The sequence below is a fragment of the Tachypleus tridentatus genome, chromosome 6 (assembly GCF_004210375.1).
Source record: "Tachypleus tridentatus isolate NWPU-2018 chromosome 6, ASM421037v1, whole genome shotgun sequence".
In the NCBI taxonomy this organism is placed as follows: Eukaryota; Metazoa; Arthropoda; class Merostomata; order Xiphosura; family Limulidae; genus Tachypleus; species Tachypleus tridentatus.
Window position 1 is genome coordinate 130,849,549 of NC_134830.1, and position 20,950 is coordinate 130,870,498.

The 20,950-nt window shown below is 31.9% G+C and overlaps 1 pseudogene across 1 annotated transcript; it reads right to left on the reverse strand.

Annotated features, from left to right (window-relative positions):
- Positions 1 to 1,639: 1,639 nt before the first annotated feature.
- Positions 1,640 to 20,369, reverse strand: LOC143253665 (diphthine--ammonia ligase-like; annotated as a pseudogene). Its single transcript, XR_013029763.1, has 8 exons — positions 20,093 to 20,369; positions 17,364 to 17,548; positions 15,607 to 15,680; positions 15,090 to 15,208; positions 14,139 to 14,203; positions 2,796 to 2,889; positions 2,513 to 2,555; positions 1,640 to 1,792 (listed from the first exon to the last, which is right to left on the reverse strand). The product of XR_013029763.1 is annotated as a diphthine--ammonia ligase-like (transcript).
- Between the last annotated feature and the right edge of the window lie 581 nt (positions 20,370 to 20,950).

The window sequence follows — 20,950 nt, forward strand, 5'->3', positions numbered from 1 at the left end:
GGGATTTACTTGTATATAGAAGTGGTTCACAGAGATTTATCCAAACTACAGCTCTCTTTATCTTTTAAGTGTTCCATCCACTACATAGAAGATTGTAGTAACTTTGCAAAGGAATATCCTACTAACTTCGCAAAGGAATATCCTACTAACTTCGTAGTGTTGTCAAGACAAATGAAGTTAATCATATTATATATTATTTATGACTATTGCTAGAATGTATTTGCCAGTGATCAGTGATCAAAATATGTGCTTGCTTATCACTCATGAAAACATAATGTACATAATGCTGACTATATTATTACAACATACAATTAGATATTTGTTACATGTACTATACACATTTTGTGAACTATATATATATATATATATAACATAATTTAGACTAACCTTTGATTCCTGCTCTTATTATATAGCTTATCACATACCTATCACACAAACATCCAACTGTTACTATATATGTATATGTATATATATATATATCAGCAGTAAATTAAATATTTGGATTATCCCCCCATCTAAAAATATTTGAAGACTGTTCTTTTTGGCATTGGTTGTAGTCCTTCATGTGTTGTCCTTTTACAATCATCTTTATTCATATTCATGTCTTCTGTAATTTCTTTTTCACTGTCTTCTTTAATCCAATTTTTACAGTTTTACCAGCCTTCCCTATATTCTCTTGCCAGCTACAGGAGACTCTAGTGCTCTCCTTATTGTTTCTTCTCTTCATATGACTAAACCACCTTAGCATCACTTTTCACTATTCAACAGACTCCTGTCATTCCTTATTCATTCTCTTCTCATTCACTGACACTCCAAACAGCTATCTCAACATTTTCATTTGTTCCACATGTTTACACATGATGACATTTACCATTAGCTGTATCTTAACAAATTCAGGAAGACAACCATTTAGCTGCCTATGTACAAGTTACTAATGTATGGTTTATACATTGTTTTTAACTCTGAGCTTGAAACTAATGATTATCAAGTAAAAATCGTCAAAATAACCTGCTTATGGTGGTTAGACCAACAATATATATAATTATTAGTTTTACAGATTATTCACATCATTAAAACTATCTTGAAACACTTGAGGGAATGCTAATACTTAGATTCTTACAGAATCTAAGTTTTAGTCATAAGTTCTAATAGAAGACACATATACAAGTAACTTTATTTTCTCTGAAAGCAGTAAATCTTTAAAATAAGATTTAAACTTAGAACCTCGTTTGATTATTAACAATTTTTTGTAGTGAACTCAAGAATATTTTTTTCTGATTTACAAGTTTTTTTGTATTTAGGAAACTTGTGACCATAAAATCAATTTTATTTATTGGTTCATGTAATAACAATGAAATGAATTCGACTTATCACAGGCTAATTTACTGATTAACATATAAAACTTACTTCAACTAAAGTAACTTCAAAGTTCAATTCACAAATGAACTCATATTACTGGAAATAACTACTTGAAACAAAATAAATCATGGTTACAAAAGTGAAATTCTGTTTTACTGTGACATAAACAACAATGTACTTGAATGGCATAGATAACGCATATAAGGATATTTATCGCTTTTCATAATCAGAAACAACATTCACACCTGAATTTGTTTTATCCAATCTTTAATGTTTCTGTTTAAAACAATATCAAAAATACATAATTTTTTTTAAAGGCATTTAAAATTTCAAAACTTTCTGTAGTGTGAAGTGAAATAACATCTACATTTTTACTTTCACTGGAAGTCCTTCTAAACATTCCTGCTGAGTCATCCTTTCTTTCTGAAAATCACTATTACAAAAAAAGAAGTTTAGCTCTTATCCTTTATCAAGTACATGCTCTCACATAAAGAAGGTGTATCTTACTCTATCTTGTCTACAATTCTTGAAAACAACAATAATCTACAATATATTTTTCAGAGAACTTGAGCCATATTAAATACAACAGAAACAGATATTAACATAATATTTCTATAGAATATGAATGGACACATAATTCAGAATATTTACTACAGGTTATAACACAAAAAGATAAATGTTTATACTAAATAGCTTAAAGCTTATAACTTTGTACATTTATATATATTTATTATATTAATCTTTCAGCCATACCTGGCTAACAATACAAAAATTACAATGCAGCTCACATACACTCATGTTACTGTATCCAATAATATAAAACTGACCTTTAAGTCTTTCCAAAGTGACCTATCTTGGCTGTGTTTTAGTGGACTAGTACTTTGTAAAACACAGTCAAATTTCAATTATCATAAATTGTCTATGTATATAAATTATTAATCTTCACAAACCAGTTCCAAAAACAGATGATATATTTAACATATCAATTTCAAATTACATTTCTCATAAGTAGAAAATATAATTTACAAAACTTAAATTAAGAATTGTTTTTATAATTTCACCGTGGATTTTAGCCCAATTACAAAAGCTTTAATTTTTTATCATTATAGATTTACTTGAAAAATGAACAATATAAAACTAAAATGCATCTTACCAGGAAATTAAGTGAACTATTTCATAACAACTGCAAAGATCTTCTTGGCACACACAAAAGAAAAAATACATTATGATAGAAGTGAAATATGATTTTGAAATACAGGCAAAAAAAATAATGAAATTCTTTTGTTATTCATCATCACTAGCATTACGAGAGTGAAAACCATAGTTTGAGTTTTAACTTTAACAACTACCACATCTTGTTAAATTTAATCTATTCAGTTAGTATTCTATAAATCTCTACATGATATTTTAATTTACCCTAATAATAATATCCTTACTATGTTTTTGTTAACAAGATTCACTGCTGAAAACTTCGGGTAACCAACTGGAGCAAATGCATCATTAGAATGGATTACAGTTTTCTTTTGGTCTCTGGAGATACATCAAGAAAATATATTATGAAACAAACAAAATTATATTAAAACTTAGTAAATTTTCTAATGTAATCTTCTTGAAATATGCATAAAGAATGAGGATCATTTAATAAGAGGATAAAACTTTTAAAAGGATAAGTGATTTTTTCTTTTTCAGCATTATAGAAAGAAAAATAACACTACATAAACTTTTATATCAGTGAACTGTATTTCAAATACTTTATCATTAGTGAACAATCAAGTTACAGAAATTAGTGACACTTCATTATGTTATCTGAACCCAAAAACAGGCACCTGGTGTAGGATTTAGGCAACGCAGGTGCCACAGAAAATTTTAAAGAAAGCAACAAACAAAGTGAATAATCAAAACTTTCTACAAATGAAGGACTTCTTCAACCATAATAAATCTGGGCAATTAGCTGCATTTGATAACTGATTAATGGATGAACTCACTGATCAATTACATTAGATCAGTAAAGTGTTCCTCAGCCTATGGTTCAAATTTCCTTCCCCATGTACAAGCAAACAAAAAAAAGTTGCCTATCCTCTAGTAGTCAGTAGTTCAAAATGAGTTACAATGGCAGACAGCCTTATTAGATTTCCCATAACAAAGACAGGGCAAGCAAGTTTGGTAAAAATGGAAACAGTACCTCAGACTGAAATTCTGAAGCTCCCCTCCAGATAACAAGACTAAGTTGGCACAAATAGGAACAAGTAAAGTAAACAACCAATTATAATGCAAAAACTAGCATTGATACTGTCAGTATGCAGGACACTAACAGCCCATTATGCAACTTTGTCCTTAACTACAAAAAATTGTAACAGTGATATTTTGGTTACTTAGATGGGTAGAATAATCAAAACCTTAATTCTGACTAAATGATTATTTTCATAACAATCAATTCAACTGTAACTGAGATTAATGAACTGTTGGAACAGTCAAACACAAAAATAATGTAAACATTAACTGGAATTAGTTGATTATTTCATTACAACCTATTGACAGTTAATTTTAACTAAATGATTACTGAAATAATCAAAAACAGTAATAATCAGAAATGTAACTGTTGATCAGTTGATTATTTGTTGATGACATTAACTGATATAATTGTAATTTTCTTTAATCAGTTACTTTACATTTACATGACACTGATCAATATAATCACAACTCATATATAAATTGATTAAATTTCCCTAATCTAAACACCGACGCTATAATAATAATTCTGCATTTATCACCAACAAATTACTTCTCTGCTATAAGAACAAATCACATCTTTCACTTGGACCAATGTGAAATGGTCTGATGTTCAGAAAAGCATTTTTACACTACATAAATTATTAATGTCAAAAGCTCTCCTATAGTTCATCTTCTGCAAGCAGTTAAAATTGCATTAAAAAGTATTAATTTTTCTACAACAGAGTGAAAACTGGAGAAATTATGAAAAGTTAAAAATCAGTTAAACTCTACAATAAAACAGTTTATTACCAATGTTTTGGGTTTACCCCTCTTTTAAACATATACTGTTTTGTCCAATTTCTAAATATATCTCTCAAAGCACCATGTCAGATGTAAAGTTCATCAACTGTCAATTACTGGCTGTTATATATAATTCTTAATAGTAACAATATATATACTGTGTTATTGTTTGGCTTAGAATTCTTCTACAGTAGGTGTCTGTGACTTACTGGTGGTTAATTCAACAATAAATGAACAGTACACATTCCACTTATTTTCAAAACAATATATAAATATTCACAACTACTTTAACTATTTACAACAAATTCTTTACACCACAGAGATCATATGGATATCATAAACACTATATGGTTCTCTTCATGTCAAAAGTCCACTTAGACCTATTCAGTTACTTTAGAATTTCAGCTAACAAGCTGAACTACCTTTCCCTATTTCTAACTCACTAGTATTGTGCATATCGTTCACTTAGAATTGAGGAGCAAGTTACTGCAGTTGTATGCTGCTCTTCCAATAATTGCTTGATATTCCATCTTCAAAATATTCTGTGTTCCTTCTCTGTTGTTAGTTTTCTTCCAAAATATTAATTGTTAGGCCTCCAATAACAGTTAGGGCTTTCCCTCCAATGACAGTTAACTTTACATTTATCTTCACTTTGGCTGAGCTACTTCTCCTAACTTTAATTTCTCATTTGCTCTTTGTTTTTTCCCATTTATCTCACATTATTTATACGTTTATTACATAATCTTCTGTTTGCTACATTAGCAACATCGAGTGCACAACCACTGAACCACAACAAACCGTGGCAGAACCCATAGTAACCTATTTTAAACCATTTGTATAAATAGGAATGGAAGGATGGTGCAAAATGTGTGCAGCAAATAACTGACAGTATTTCCAATCTGGAGTGGCAGCTTTTTTTAGATGACTTAAACGATAGGTCACATTTGGGGACTGCAAAATCCATGGTGGGATTGACTGACCAGTGGATACAGCAATGTTACCCAAGAACAGACCCAATTCATCCAACTGCACCTGGATATGAAGGTCAAAAGGAGCAATGGCAGATCATCTGTTCTGAAAATGTATGGCCCACCAAGGAAGGAAAACACAACCCCAGGTGGGATGCTCTGGTATGGAATGAAGTTTTAAAGCATATAGTAAAGGCAGTGGTGCAAATAAGGTTCATGAGATGCTATATATAAGCTCTGAACTGGGGAAGTGCAGAAAGCCCCAGTGCATAGTCAAAGTTCTTGGTAATGAATGGGGTCCAGCATCTTTAGGGCCGAGATCCTGGCAGATCCATAGACCAGTGATCCATAGTTGAGTTTCGATTCAATAAGAGCACGATATATCTTTAGCACAGTGGTGGAAGAGAGGACATGGAAGGTGTTCAGTGCTCTTGTACATTTGACCTGTAGCTGCTTGATGTGTGGTATAAAGGTCAGCTTACACTCAAAGATATACCCCAAGAACTTTGTCTCCTGAATGACAGGCAGCACAAATTCACTGATACAGAGTTCAGGATCAGGATGAATACCCCATTGGTAGCAAAAATGCATGCAAACAGTTTTAGAGAGAGAGAAATTAAAGCCATTTGCTATGGTCCACTTCAGAAAATGATTTAGGGCAGTCTGTAGCTGCCACTCAACATACCTCGTGTTTGACGGCTGACACAAGCTGTGAAAGCTGTCCACACAGAGCCCGTTTGCAACAGTAAGAGGAAATTGTTCAGCAACAGCATTAATCTTTATACTGAAAAGTGTGACACTCAAAACACAGCCCTGAGAAGCTCCAAGTTCCTGCAGAAAAGAACAGGAAAGTTTCAAACCCATACGAGCTTGGAATCTCTTTTCCATTAAACTAATTTTTAATAAAAATGGGAAAATGGCCACATTACCCATACCTCCATGTTGTGTCATAAGCCTTCTCAATGTCAAAGAATATTGATAAAAGATGTTGTCATTTGAGAAAGCCTTCTCTGATTGATGTTTCAAGTCAAATCAGGTGGTCCATGGTGGAGCACTGTCGTCGAAACCCACACTGGTTTGACGAGAGGAGGTTGTGTGATTCGAGGAAACAAACAATACGAGCATTAACCATCCTCTGTAAAGTCTTACAGAGACACCTCATCAAAGCAATTGGACAGTAGTTTGAAGGAATCTTGGGATCCTTCCAAGGCTTAAAGAAAGGTAAGACAATAGCCTGGTGCCAGGAATCAGGAAAAACCTTCTCCTGCTAGATCTGGTTCAAAACAATCAGAAGAATAGCAATAGAAGCAGGAGATAGATGGCAGGCAGAATTCTACCATGGACGAGGATATCATGGAAAACATGTTGAGGTTTTAGGAATACACTAAGCAGCTGCTTCTATAATACAGTCAGTTACTGCTGCAACACAGTCGTCTATTGATGGCTTACAGAAGATGGCAGGATCAAGTTCTGCAAGAGCAGCAAAAGAGGGCCAGTTTGCTTGATCCAACTTCCATGAGGCATGCAGGTTTGGTGGCATTGACCACGGCCAGTCTCTCTTAAAATTATAGGAAAATGATCACTGCCTTCATGGACTACTGTCAACCCTCCAAGAAAAATGGGAGAATAGTGAAGGGAAGCAAATTAAGAGATCAATAGCAGTAGAGGACTGACTAGGTGCATGAAAATAAGTAAGAGAACGACTATAGAAAAGAAAATGGTTGTGATCAGAGAGCATACACTCTATAGAGTGATACCCCTACCATCAAAGCCAGCACTTCCCCAGAGGGGATGATGTCCATTAAAGCCCCTCAGGATTAATAAGAGAAACAGCAACTGTTCAATGACAGCATCAAGGTCTGATTGATCATATGTCTCTCCAGGCAACAGGTAGAGAGAACAAACAGTGACCCAAGGAAATACGGATGGCTACAGCCTCCAAGGGTATGTCAAGTGGGCACATGCTGATCAACCAACAGAGCTACCCCTCCATGCACTCATCCATCACACAGCCTGTCATTTCTGAACAAAAAAACTGCTGAAAGGTGACTGTATAGGCAGGTTTCAGAAATGTTTCCTGTAAGGAAAGACATACAGGATGGTAGGAAGCAATCAGTGTTTTGATGTCATCCAGATTAGAATGTAAACCTCGACAGTTCCATTGTATCAATGTGGCCATTTTCATTTACGTGTAGGCAAATTGGGTGAAGAACCCTTCCGTTTGCAACCACATCTTTTTTCTTTACTGTCTTCATTCGAGGGAGGTCTATCGACCTCCATGGATCCTGCCCTGGGTCGTTTGGGCAGGTCTTTGCCGTTGGAAGAGGATTCCAGTGACTGAGGACATGAACGAATGATCGTTTTGCATTTTGAGGTGGGAAAAGAAGATGTATCCAAGGTAGTGCCTGTACCCGGAATTAAAAGAAGTGGATCTTGGGATTTGCTGGAATGTACGCAAGGGACAGAGATGGGTGTTGAAGTTGATTTATTAACTTCTTTAATTATGAAGGTCAAACGACTTTCATATGGTTTGAGAACAATTCTTTTGGAGGCACAGAGAGATCTGTCTGCACTCCCACCATAGTGATGGAATGAAATGTAGCAGCATACATCCAAGATGAAATAGTGGACAGCAACTTTCAAGCCTCAGGATAAGTAACATTATGAATCATTTTCAAACGCTGCACCTCTTTTTCTTCCAACTGTTTAGAGCAAGAACAAAAGTGGGACAGGTGAGAGTTATTGCAATTAATGCAATGAGGGTCCATTTCACACTCGTAGTCATAATGGTCCTTGCCTCTGCAATGAGCACACATCAAGGAACCACGACATGACATCATTGAGTGACCAAACCGTCGACACTGGAATAATCTGAGAGGGTTTGGAATGTATGGCTGTACCCTGCAATTAAGATAACCTGCCTTGATGGTAGCAGGTGGACGTTGTGATGTAAATGTCAGAATGAGGACATTGGTCTGCATCATAATTCCATCTTTGCTATTGGAGATATGCTTCACTGCAGAAACCCTCGGGTGGAGAAACCAGCAAGAATCTTCAACTCAGGGATGTTCTTCAAATCCCTCTCAACGACAACTCCTCGTGATGAATTCAAAGTAGCATGAGGTGTAACCTCAAACGATGATCACCAATCATCGTTGAATGCAAGAGGAGTTCACTATGTTGAGATTGGATCTTTCCACTAATATGTCACCAGATCGAAGCTTCTTTACTGACTTTGGAGAGCCAGCAAGTCCCTCTAGTCCCTTCTGAATGAAAAAGGGAAACATTTGTCTGAAAGAGAATGTAGGATAAGAAAATGAGGTACAACAGGTGTTACAGATGTCGAAGACTGCTGCTCATAATCTTCAAGATGTGGTTGTTTACCTATGGACTGTTTTTCACTATTTTATTTAAGTTTTTATGTGGAGTATCCATAATAAAAAAGGAATATTTCAATGCCCACTGACCCTACCTACCATGGATCCCTACGAGGGAATGCACTACAATGCCAAACAAGGACACTGCAGCAATGCTAGGGTTTTTCAATCACTATACCCAAACACCAGCATCAGATACAATGTCCACAACACCTGTTGAGAACATCCAACATTGGTGCTTGGTTGACCCTAGCCCAAGTGGACTAATCGACTGACCCAAGAAGGCCACCCCAAGGCTGCCCGTCTTCAAGAATTCAAGGCCAAAGTGATGTGTTAGGGTTTGACCCCTCAACCACCAGGATCCTCTCCTCCCCTTCACGGGTCACCACACATGGCAAGCATGTAGGTAGGTGTTTAAATCCCAGAGAAGGTAAACTGAAAGAATAGAACCTTCCCTGGGAGGCCCATCACCACGTACAGGAATCCACATTAAGGGGAAGAGAATCAGGAAAAAGAGCCACTGGAACCTAGTTTACTCACAACAGCCATTCATGCTTTCCTCCTAAGGTTCAACCTCATTGCAAAGAAAGCACAAACAACTTAGGATTTTTACAGTTTTGTGGTATCTGACACATCTGAGAATGAGTGAGATAGTTTGTATAGAACACTCAGAATTTTTCCAGCCAGGATAACACAATCAAAGCACTGCACAAAACCACCCACGAATACTGAGGAGAGATTAGAGGTGCCATTGGTGGACACTGCCCAACAATAGAAGCTACATCACAAACAGGTGGAGAAGTAACAAACTGAGATGTCAGTGAACCACAGTAAAACTGGGCCTCTGTGAACCAAAAAGTAAAGTGTTGAAGCAACTGTGGATCTACAAGGAGTCTTGGTTTACACAGAGCTGATGGATAAGCTGCTAAAAACAATCATTGTTTTGCTACTTTCAGACATGGATTACCTACTTACAAATAATCAAAAAACCCAAAAATATTTGTACATGATGTGTTTATGACATCCGGAACACTTCAGTCAGGTAATAGCTAAAATACAGGAGCATTGTAATTTTAGTTGAACATCACAGTTGTAGCTCCAGAAAACTATTGCTGCACAAATTAGGCCTAGCCACCTATTTCTCAGAGCTATGTAGTTCACAGTCAACGTTTCTTCTAATTTTATCAATTCCTGTATAGAATTAATTGTTTTATGTGTACAAGTATTAAGGCAATGTGCAGGTGTGAGCTACCTTTTTTTTTTTTTTTTATGGGAGGGTATATTTTAGACCACTGACCCTCTTGGATCATTAGGAAACTTTGCAATGCTACTAGTTTCTTATCTGGGATTTAGACTTCATCATTACTGAGGATGTGCACAGCTGGATAAATGAAGTTGCAGCACTTAACTAATCATTGCAAAACCACACAGTCTAGAGGGAACATTTATCATGGTGACTGTCAGAGCACAATAGCAAGAGATGGAGCTCCTGCTAGATTTCACAGTACACAGACCATCCTGAGCAAAATTAGGACTCAGGCCAGCCAACATGCAAATTTTGTTCTGATTATTGAAAGTACACTAGATCTGAATAGAGAGGTTACACTGTCTATATCAAGGAGGTATCATTTAATGAATGAAGTAAGTCATTGCCAACCTTAATTCTTGTATCAAAATATTTGTACTGTAGAATGTATTGCCTGTGCAACAGGTAGGTAGTGAATTTTCATAAAAGGTAAGGGTATCAAAGAGGTTCATACTATGTTTGAGAGAAACACAATGTTAGTTGTTTTTCAGTAAGAGTAGTACAATACCATGTAACATTTAAGAGAGTGAAATAATAAATAGTATATGATATTCAAAGACAACAGCTTATATACAGTAAGAAATAAAATTTGGTTTATCCAATTTTTAAATTTATTTATAATGAAATATTTTCAGATGAAAGAGAATAAGAGACACTAAAATGTACTAGTTCCAACAAAAGAGCTCAGAGCTTGTGACATGCATAAAGAAGGCAACACTGAATGAGGATAGCTAAGCTAGTAAGGAAAACTAAGTACCATATTGAAATAAAATATTTAACAAACATATGGTCTTCTAAGACTTTTCTTAACATTGTTGCAGTACAAGGTGCATGAAAACATAAGCTGTAAGTGTACTTTGAGGAAGTCACGCCTGCATGGTGAAACTTTGATAAGTGTACCTGGCTGGTATTAAACTTGTATATCTGATAGTTGCAAGAGAGACAAAAATATTGATTTATTCTAAGAGTTACAAACACATTTCTCTCCTGCTCAAACAAGGTACTATTTCCAAAACAACCAAATAATAGTAAAGGAAATGGCTCCAGGTTAAAGGGTTAGCTGCATTTACACTGTTATAGGAAAAGCAACAAGGAGTAGCAAAATCACAGGTATTGTTCAAACAGAAAATCAATGAAGCCTAGGAACAAGAAGTTCAAAGGCATTAGGAAGAAATTTTCTACAGACAAATGGGGCACAAGCACATACATAGCCCATAGTAATGTTACCTGACTAATATAATTTGTTAACTAATCTGTCTATAAAGGTATCTTACACAGAAGAGTAATGGCTCTACATGAGTAATTATAATCCTCTTTACGCCCACTGTCATTCTAACCAATCAAAAATCACCAATGTTTTCAAACCAGTTAAACTGAGGGTATTTTGTTCTTTAACAAAATATTAGAGCTACTATAGAAGTTTTCAAAACACATTCAAGTACCAAAAATGTTTAAGATCTTTATGCATGAGCAAAGATGACTTTGAGATGGTAAAGAAGCATATTCTGGTTAAAAACCTGACAGACTAGAAAATAAAGTCTTGCACTGACAAAAACATTATTGCAAGTAGCTCTGTTAGTGCAGTTTAGCAATTTTTTCCTTCAAATAAAAAAAGATAGGTAAAATAGATAGATCCGCTGAATAATAAGATCCAGTAAGATAAAATTAGAGTAATATGGAATTACTCTGAACACCCAAGTTTATATGGATAAAATAAAAGGTGCTTTGCACAAGACTTACTCTCAGAATTACATGTAGTCATGACACAACCATAATACCCAAGGAATGCTAAAATCTAGATGACAGGGCATTACTTATATTTGAAGAATGAAGACAAACTGTTTCAATGTAATAAACGATGTGTTCAAGATGAATTTTAACTTGTAGAAAAAAATACAGCCTAAATGGTACAATAAAACCAGGACAAAACTTCATACACACACTAATACAGTTGAACCTGAAACAATACTATTTCTTTAAGTAATTATTCTGTGTCAATAAATAAACTGGGCATTACTTTTACACTATATGAAGAAAAATTATGTAATGGTCAATACAAGATGATATATGATGCCTACATTTACACACACGTACACTTAATTAGAAAACACAGAAATGATGCTTCTCTATCTTTAATCAATAAAAAATAACTACTACACATCCTTGAATGAAATGAATCACACGAAAAGTTAGTGAAAGATGTTTTGATGCTGTAAAAAACATGATCAGAACTGTGCAACTCATTTTCTGTAATAGAGTGCAAAAGCTACAAATGCACATCAGGCTAACAGAGAAAGAGGTTTTAACAGTATGTATATCTTAATATAAAATTATGAACCTTCTACTTACTATTATCAGTGAAACAATTTACATAATACACTGCAGACTTCTATATAATCTCTTATTAATTCACCAAAGATAAAAATAAACTTTCCAATGAAAAATGCATTATGATCACATGCTAAAATGGTTATAAAAACATTCTGACAAAGAGAAGATAACATCTATACAATACCACTTCATCACTTACTATAGTAAACTGAATTTTCCAAGATTGGCACTCTAACTCTTTTTATGTAGGTATGTTTTTCTCACTTCAGGTTTGAACTAAGTTGCAATCAAAATTTAATTAAGGTACTTTATATATTATCATGGCATCAAAATATATTACTAATAATAAATATTTTAATATTATGTAAGGTTAAATTTCATAATTTTTATAATGTAATAATATTTCAAAAAATCCCTTATTCCTCTTGTGTGAGAATTGTAACATTTGCTCTCTGGCTATCAATTTTTCTGTAATTTATCTATCACCTCTCCAAGAAATGCAAAATTTAATGTAATTTACTCATTATAATATTATCATCACTTAGGTTAAGTATAATTTTTTTATACATTTCAATTTTATCTGGTAACAAACCACAGACTACAAAAGCAGGCCCCTACTGTCACATTTTTTCTTTCACAAAATTTCAACCAATTCTCTCTGCTGTTTCTCTCTTTCACTATGAGCTTGGTTCCAAGGACTGAACTAGTAACCATTCTGTGCTTGTTATAGTTTTCATCTTATAACTTTTAATACATTAAATGTATCTTCAAAATTTTGCTTATTATAAATATTTATAAGACTTTTATACTTTAGAGCATAAAAAATAACACGTCAGTGACGAGAACAGATTGTCCCAAAACTAATAAAATTTACTTGCACTGTATGTAAACAAAAATAAATTGAACAAATTCCATTAGGCAAGATAAGTAGCTCAATAATGAGTATAGAACAAAACAAAATTCATTGGAATAACTGAATAATCTAATTTTTATTAAATTAAAGAATGCACTAAAGAACAAAGACTAGTAACATGCAAAAAGCACACAGTCCCTCCTAACTCTCAAAATTTCTATGGCTTTTTAAGTATGCAACAAGAGCTGATACAAATTCATCCCAGCTCTTCATGAACCTTCCCATGGGAATGAAGCTTATGCTCTGAGTGAAACTGATGCTTTTCTGTTCTAAACATAACAATACGTATATCATTTGATACATGGAACCCTTGACTTTCTATTGATTATCGGTAATGTATAATTAAATATAAAACAAAGAGTTATTAACAAAGCCTCACAGGCAAGATGTGACAGATAGGTGAGCCAAGAAGCCTGTGATTTTCTATTTATATGTCTGTAACCAAATAAAATTGAAGGCTATAAAAATTATGGTTTGTCTGAGCAATGACAATATTATATAAAGCAACTTACATTTAATTTCATACACTTTGAATGAATGTAGGATAAAATAGAGAAGAAAAGATGACCAGAGAAAATATGTAACTGTGTAACAACAGGGGAAGTTCAGGATGTTTTAAAATATTTCCTTATAAAATTATGACCTTAAAACTTATATTAAATATGGATTATTAACTAAGTGTTTGACATTTTAATTTGTATAACATAACCAAAAGTAGTTTAATAAAACTTTGAAAGTAAAGCAAACTTTTTTGTCATATGTAGCAAAAGATATCTGGGTGAAAGGTTTTATGGAGGCTGCCTATTAATTTGCAAATATTAACAGATATAATCACACACTAATATTAAAAAAAATATATTATATATACTCACCATATGGATCATATGTGGATAAATTTCTCTAAGTGTTTTACCCAAATGAGCTGTAGGATGTAATCCTTAAATGTAAGCATGCATTTTAATTACAATATGAAGTAAAAGGAACTATGAAAAGATAAAATTTTTAACAGTAAAAGAAAATTGAAGTATGTTAATAATACAAAACTTTCACTAAACTCTCCCCATCAAGACAACCAGAACTTCATTCTAACTTGCTATGAAAATTTTACATCTGCAGGACATAACCTGTTATATTTATTACACTACAACAATCAACATTTCAGTATACATTTCATAATGAGTGTAATACTTTACTGTTCCACACATAATTATACATATTAATTAAAACATACAATAACAATTCCACTATTACTAAGTAATCCTTTTCTTCACAAATTATGAAAGTGCCATCTCAGTGATACTTTGAATTTATGCTGAAATACAATTTATCCTCACTGCTATGCAAGAAAGTTAAATGTAATAATTCCCCAATGTTGTGTGAGTTGTACTTCTTCAGATACTCACTTACTATTGTACATTTTATTGGACTTGTATTATAGTCTCTACCCCTACTTTTATTTGTCTGATATTTTTAATTGCAACTTTTGTTTTTGATTTAGTTACATGAAATTTTGGATATGTAAATACATCAGTGCATAAATTTAGGAATATACCTGTATTTATAAAAATGAAGTTTAACCCCAATTACTAATTCTATAATAATTAAATCATTCATGTCCAATTTATTAAAACTATCTTTCATAAACAACTTAGTACTTTACACACAAGAATACAGAAAATTTGTCATCTTTCTTGACATTTGTATAAAATGAGTGCAATCTGAATTATGTTTAAGATTCCCAACATTACTATTTTTATAAAATATTTTAATTCAGTTATAAGTTATTAATAATTTATGTTTTCAATAATGAAATATTATCTTACCCAAAGCATCTACTTTGATTAGAATGACTTCAACATGACAATCAATCATTTTTTGTAATAATTCTTCCTGATCTCGTTGCCACAGATATGCCAACATTGTCAATCCTAGCCTGTTACATCTGTAGAAAGTAGCTTTATTGTAAAAAAGAATGTGAAAATTACTACAATTTCATTGTTAGTAATGAATTATTTATTCTACAACACTGAAATGTTTGATAGTAGAATTACCAATGAGGGTCCACATGGAATTTTTTTTATTACAGGGCCCCTAATAACATCTGAGTTACACAAGTTTTTTTAAATAAAAGTATCATCAATACGCAATTAATCTCATTAATCACTATTCAAATACTCTGGTTATTTTACTTTGAAATATGTTTGAATGTATCCACTTTTACTTTCATTCAATTTCCTATACTGAGTGATATAGTACATGAATCATACCACTCATGAATAATATAAAAAAAGTTGATAGTTTGAGAATTAATGAAGCAACACCTGCTGCTTTTAAACTTACACGTTCAAGGCACGAACCCTCTGGTATTTAGACATGATGGCTCCAACTGAAACTCCCTCAATTGGTACTTCTTTCTAATAGTAGTAGATAAAAATAATTTTATTTTATTACAGTTCAACTTAAAGTTTACAATGCCAAGAATCTCCTTAAACTTGCATGTCCTTAGAATGAGCCATAAGAATAAAATGTAAGCTGTACCTTCTGCAACTTTAGAATTTCAAACAAGTTTCATTGTATGTTTTTCAAAACAATTAAAAATGTTTACCTTTGTTGCAGATTTTAAGTATAGGTTTCTATGTCCTCCTACATTCTTTTAAAACTTTCCCATAAAGATTTTATTTTATAAACCTAAATTTTAACTGTTTTCATTTCAAAAACATTGCATGCAATTTTATTCTGTTTATATTTAATGGCATTGAATATAAATAAAATTATTACCATACCAAAATTATAAACAAATCTATTTCTTGCTTCCCTCTTACATATTTTTTACATGTATAAATGAGATTGAATTGCTTTATCAAAACAGAAAAATGTAAAACATACATGTACTGAACCTACTAAGATTTATTAAGAGAAATTCTGAAATTCTTTCAGGCAGGATTAGAGTAAATTAACCTATGAAATCTTGGACATTATCAAGTACATCACTTGAAATGGTTTGACCTCTTAAGTCCAAAACTGTAATTAAATCTCAAATCAGTCAAGAGATGATAAAGCTAAAAGCTTGTACTTAAAAAACTCAAAGTCATTCTATGAATAGCTATGCCATGGCTAAAACTACATATTAAATAAGGTTTATTAAATTGTTCAGTATTTGTATCAACTGCTTATGTGAGGTCTGTTTAAATAGTTGAAACACAAAATTAGAAAAGCAAACACAGATATCAGGAATAATAGTAAGTATTAATTTTAAAATTTGTTATCCAGATGTGCTTTTTGGTTGAATTTATTTGATTTTTAATTGTGAACTTTTTAAATGGTTTACCAAATTAGGAAATGAATACTAGACATGCAAATTAATTTGAAATGTATGGTTGTGTTCATGAATGAGAAAAAATAATTTTATTTTGGTTTCCTATAATTGTTCTAAAGGGAGAATACTGACATCCAACAACTTTCTCACATCTTGTACATTATAATATTTGTAGACAAAGTTTACCCATATATGCATTAAAGAACTAATTGTTCAGAGTCTTACAAATTTTAGGCTGAACAAATGTTTGAAAGTTTTTCATTTAAAGGATGTTTTCATAATTTTTTGTCTTATATTACACATTTATATGCATCTACACAACAACTATGCTCACAAAAGGAGACTACAAAAGGAAATTACAGGTCTTTCGAGGACTTTAAAAACTCAAATTTCTAAATTGGAATCCTGAAGCAGAATATTAATCTTGCCTTTTCTTAGTATTTTTTAATTAGATATGACCATAAACAAAAATAAACAAAACTGATTCCATTAATCTAACTTTTTGCTTTGTTTACTTGTTTAATGTTTTGAAATTAAGCCAATTATTTCACATAAAAATTTCACTGAAATTAATGTTACATATATTTTCCAGATTCGTGACTTTAAAATAGTCATTTTTATACGACATCTGGTACTGAAGTTTTTATGAGCTCATTTTACATGACTTTCCAGGATTTCATAAATCTGGCTAGAAACTCTGTTCATGGCATTTTATTATAGGTACATGTGTGAATCAATGTATGAGCCTTTTTGATGAGTTAATTAATAAACATGAGCCCACCTTGACTTATTGTAATAGTTCATGTAGATCCTCTACTTCATCTCCCTCGGTAGGGCAATAACAGTGCCACTGGTCTAGTGCTGTTCCTTTAATTTCTTTATGAAATAAAGGTGGGCCCATAGCTTCAGCATAAAGGTCAATAGCTTGATGACCCACAGTTTGGTACATGTAACTGTCTAGCTCATCTGTTTACAAATGAACAGTAAAAATAGGGAATACTGTAATTAATGAAATGCATAACTGAGTAATACATAATAAAGAATTGTATGTTTTTCATTCCTGAAACATTATCTTCACACCTATTACCTGTAGGTCATTATCCCCATATAAAGAAAAATAAGATGCAATTATATAATGTTATGAAAATATTTGTGTAAATTACATACTCTTCCATATCTGTTGTAAATTTTCATAAATTAATCCAAAATAACCAACACTTTCATAAAACTAAGTAATGTGATATGAATGTATTATGTAATGACAACTGTTTTTCTATAATTTCAAATTCTGATATAAAAGTTTATTCTTAACTTTTACTTAATTTAATACATACATGATATTCAATATTTAATTTATGCAGTGTTATCCATTATTAAAACAAAATTTGAATGTAAATTCCTCACATTAAGTTAGTTCATTAGAGATTAACAAATTTATTATTTGTGAGAAAAACAAAGATAACTTATAAAATATTTCTTTCTCTGAAATTATTTTATCTTTTGCATCTTCTGCATTGCATTTCACTAAACACTAGTAATAACACAATTTTCAAGAAGAATGAAAATATGTAGAACATAATCAAACTATAAATAACATGACATCATACAATGGCACTGTAAATTTCATGTAGTTCAACCTTTATCCTTTATCATAACAATAAGTAATAGGTCTGTATTTTTTAAATAATTTGAGTTTGTTTTCAAAATCAATATAAATAGTATGGTTGCATTTGACTATTCAGAACGTTTTGCAAGTTTCTTGATCAAATGAAACAAATTTAAATTAGTCAGATAACCCTTTGTCCAAGGAGTCTGAATTGCATATTGGCTTTTAAATTTAGAATCACCATACCAGTTTTTTGCTTAGTTAAACTATTCAATGCAATGAATATGGTATATTATGACAAAATGCCATTGTTATCAGGAGAAAACTAGTCTTGATTTTAACTTTAGTTTTTCACTTGCAAAGTATTTCATACAAACAACAATTAACCCACATGTAATTTCCTCAAATAAGAAAATTACACTAAATACAATTTCAATGGGCTTTCTTGATTTATTTAGGTCTCAAATACACATGTGAAGTTAATTTAAAACCACATTTACTTTACTTTGCAATAACTTAGCTATGGTTCATTTTACAGACTGTTATAAACACCTTTTGCTTTTTTCTTTATTGTGGTTTTATTTTTCATTTTTTGAGTTTCTTTGTTTCAACTTGTACAATTGTGTTATGAACTGAAAGCTCGTAACTGTTTCACACTCAGTACACTATAACAAATACCATTACTATATTTATTGTTTGATTTGCAAGTAGTTTTATTAAATAAAGTTACAGCTACTGAGTTTTTTGTTTGATCATGTAAGATATTTTCATATAGACAGGATTTATCAATCTAATAATGCATGCAAAAAAGGCTTAAATGTCATGTGTAAAAATGATAGAATAAGGAAAATTCACGTGAAGAGCACTAAAACGTCTGCAAATATTTAGCAGTATTTTGTAGTTAATTTAGCATTCATGTTTAACAATAATTTCAAGTTTTACTTTTCACAGTTCACAGAATGAACCTCCTGATGAGAACAATATTTTCCTACCAGTTTTGAATTTTTTGAGGGTAATAGATTTCAGTTTTTAAAATAGCTAAAGGCTACCTTCAAATATATAAAGAATGCATTTTTAACTGAAAAAAGTACTTTATTAACCCTCTCTATGTCTTCCATTGTCAGGGTTCAAAGGCCACATCATTAAATTGAAACTCACTTTAACAACTATAATTTCCTATTATGGCTAATCACTCATTCACTAGTTAACTTCACGTTTTTTAACTTTTTTACTGATTGAAGTGCAATTTACTACGTTTTTTCTTTCCTTAACTTGCTCTCACTTCATAATTTCACCTATATTTATATGTTGCCCAACTGAAGCCTGAAATTGTCTACACACTACATGAGCAGCATTATAATGTAAAAACATCAAGTTTATAATACAAATAGCAAGAAGTCATGTAATTTACCATCAACAATATTACAATTGAGCCACAAACATAATTTATAATTCCCACCAAGTTATACAACCAAACTTGTCATAACTGCCACCTGTAAACTAATAACTTTTAACTCTCTTGTTATGAAAAGTATATAATCGCTAAAGTCTTGTATACCTAATATATTGAACTATGATTTTATAAATCTATGTATGTCTATAAATCTATGAATTAAGTTTAGTATCAAATTATAGATTATAATTTGAAGATTAGTATTATACATTAGTTTATTCCACTTAAAAAGTAAATATTTAAAAAAAAATCCTAATTGTAAATTGTGTGTCATGTAGTATGTTTGTGATATTCAAAGTCTCTTACAAGTTAGAAACTCAAATTACTAATTCAGACAAACTTGAATATAAAATGAAAACCTCTTAAATCTTCTACTTGCTGAGATATTGCTACACTTCCCAAATCAAACACAGTGGCTCTGCTCACCACGTTCCATTTTGATTTATCCTACCTTGATCTTTTGGATACAAGTTGGCAAGGGCAACAATTTCATGGCATGCAGCAACACATTGTAGCATACTGTAACAGCTACCTTTTCCACCACCGCAATGGAACAGTGAAGTTTTGAATACTTCAGTAAAAATATATCAATGAATAAAAAAAATTACATAAATATGAAATTACACAAATAAAAATAAGCTCACAAATTTAATTATTAAATCTTTTATTAAATGTAAAAATTCATTAAACATTTATTTATTTCATGGAAACTATTTTTACAACTGCAAGTTACTTACATGTTTATTTCATAGAAATACCACTTACGTTTTGCGAGTTTATTAATGGAAGGTTCACTATTACTGTGAGAAATAATTTAATTTTTGCACATAAGTTTAGATTTACAATAAATGATAGTTCAAAGGTATCAAATCATCACCCGAACAATAATGAAAATGAAAAAAAATATATATAATGACATTATTTACTTAATGGGGTTAAACAGCTATTTTCTTATTATAAATTAGTAATGGTCTATAAACTTTGGTTTTTGGAATGTGTAGGGCATTTCAGTTGGACAAACAAAAAACAGCTCATTATGCATTCTGTAAATACATGAAAACTGGAAAGAAACACAATCACCTAAAACAATACTTTAAGACAAAAAAAAATGGTCTGTTAGTCCACCCAGGACTAAAACCTCAAAGCCAACCCTCATCATCCAATACTTAAGACTTACCTTGATTGCGTCTCTAAATTTATTACTTCTACCACATCTGAAGGTAATTCTTTTCAAAGGCCAACTAACTAAAAATTACTCTTAAACCTGCAAAAATGTATGTGCCTTCTAGCCCTACCATTCTCAACCATA